This window comes from Salvia hispanica, chromosome 3, assembly GCF_023119035.1.
Source record: "Salvia hispanica cultivar TCC Black 2014 chromosome 3, UniMelb_Shisp_WGS_1.0, whole genome shotgun sequence".
Lineage (NCBI taxonomy): Eukaryota > Viridiplantae > Streptophyta > Magnoliopsida > Lamiales > Lamiaceae > Salvia > Salvia hispanica.
Window position 1 is genome coordinate 33,466,719 of NC_062967.1, and position 2,453 is coordinate 33,469,171.

Here is a 2,453-nt window from a genome sequence, read left to right on the forward strand (position 1 = left end):
GAACCGGAACCGGCGGTTCCGGTTTCGCGGTTAACCGCCGGAACCGAAAACCTTGGGCATCTCTAGTTCTGGGCCCAACTGATGGGATATGGATTATATATTTTTAATATTTTAATATGGGCTTTAGATGTACCCCAATTTCAACATTGCTAATGCTAACTGCAGTATTATAATTTTATTTTTATACTAATTTTAGTTTAATAAATTATTGATGTATAATATTCAACCTCAATAAATTATGGAGTACTAGTATTTTTATTCTGATACAAAATTTTAATTAGTATTGTGTGTTCAAGTGAAAAAATTAATTAGACTAACCTAAATATTCATATCGAACTTGATTTGATTTGAAACAAAGTTGATACGCAATTTTATTTAACTACCATAATATTTTAAATGGAAGCTAAATAGTGTGCCGCATAAAAACACATGTAACAATTGACAAATGACAACTATAACCAAATCTCCAATAATTGATTCTAAAATTCACCACGTATGTCAATATCAAATTTAATAAAACCCAGCCAACTAACCAACAATAAAATAAAAATATGAAATTAGTATTATAGCAACTTGTTTATGAGAAGAAAAAAAAAAAAAAAAAAAAATAAACCTGTTTCTGAGATATCATCGCAAATTCTGTACGCCAGTAACATTACTAAGATCAAACAAAACAAACTAAATTATAGAAAATTTTAACCAGTATTAAGCATTTGAATGCGTCTAAGTAAAATTTGCATCCGAATCAACCAGCAGCGTCCACAGTGCGTGCACATCTTCGCACGAACACGACTTCACATCCTCGTACAATACATATATCCCACGCCCTAAAACAAGAAACACACTTTTCAATTTGTTACAAGAAGCTAGTAGTACAGAAGCAGTTTAGAATATAACCATCAACGAAGAAATAAGAAAAAAAACATTGTAAAACCGATCATAACAAACACAATGTATACGGGAGGAGGAAATAATGATTTTTCGAGTAAACTTACGCGTTCTTCGGGTCTCCCGGAATCTGCCCCAGAATTTCTTCAATGGAGAAAGAAGAGAATGAAACCATGCCATCACTATAAGGAGAGGAGAGACCCTTTTTCTTCTCCACTTTTGTTTCAAAGTTTGGAAGGAAAAATAGAATGGGGTTTAATTTAAGACTGTAGGTTTCCCCATGAGATTAAAAATAAATTTGGACATCACCACTGTTTCATTAAATCTACTTTTTTCCACTAATGTTGCAGCCAAGAATGTTGTAATAAAATCATACTACTATCCCTTTTCTTTAATAAATCTTTTTTTTTTTTGTATTGGTGTGATATCCCTATCACAACAACAGATATGATTTATTCTCTAATTATGGGAGGCGGTAAAGTTTAATTAAATTTGTAGTCAATTGACAAATTTGATACTCTATTGCCTAGCTTGATTAGTGTAAATTGTAATCATGCCCATCTTTTTAAATTTTTTCTTAAATCAAGAGACACTTTCCTTGCTTTGATTTGAGAGGCCATATCATTATACTTCATGAATTGAGTAATTCTTGATTTGTTTGATGATGGCCTTTTTTTTTTTTTTTTTGATTTCCTAAGACCTATTTGTAGTTATCTTCTTGTTGACATTTTAATTAAGTACGTGGAGTGTGGATTAGGAGATAGTTATGAGTGATGGTGTTCCAAGACCCAAGTAAAGATGGCCTAATTAACTTAAAATATTAATTTTGGATGAAAATTGCCACTTGTAATTACTTCAGAATGGCTTCTTCTTAAAGCATTGGGCAAGAGCAATCTTCACAAGACAAGATATTGTTTGGCTTTCTTTATTCAATAGGATAAATTTGGGCAGGATGGAGTCATGGATGGAATTTATTAGAATGAATTTTAACTAAATAAAAGATGTATTAATGATGAAAAAAACATAGGGTTTTAATTCAAACTAATTGGTGATAAGTGGACTAGTTACGTTGAAATACGGTGAACTCAGTTATTTCTTTAAATCGAGATGTGATATTTTATTACTTCATATGTCAATAATGTTGGAATCAAATCAATGATTCACATAATTCATCACATAAATCACACATGTCGAATACGATTGATAAATATAAAGCGGAAGCGTACATGGATTAGGATTCATGATGTAGTTGATGATTCTGAAGTATGGAAACTAGTCTTCCAAGTGACAACGCTCTCTCACAGATTCTCTGTAATCTGTAGAGTCTTGATTTTACGTCTGATCAATAGGAATGAGATTCTATTGACCTATTTATAGGTTGCACTTGGGGACCATAACCATTATTTAGAGAATAAGTCCCTAACTTTATTATAACTTTAATTTCACCCATAACAAAATTAAAGTTATCCAAAGTAGTATCTGCACAATAGTCCTCATACTTTTATAGATAATCGTTTGACCCTATAAATTATATAACCTTAGTAGATCACGTAATCGGGTCAATC

At 31.5% G+C, this 2,453-nt stretch overlaps 1 long non-coding RNA gene across 1 annotated transcript; it reads right to left on the reverse strand.

Annotated features, from left to right (window-relative positions):
- Positions 1 to 587: 587 nt before the first annotated feature.
- Positions 588 to 1,191, reverse strand: LOC125213854. Its single transcript, XR_007175030.1, has 2 exons — positions 996 to 1,191; positions 588 to 827 (listed from the first exon to the last, which is right to left on the reverse strand). It is a non-coding gene; the product is annotated as an uncharacterized LOC125213854 (long non-coding RNA).
- Positions 1,192 to 2,453: the final 1,262 nt, after the last annotated feature.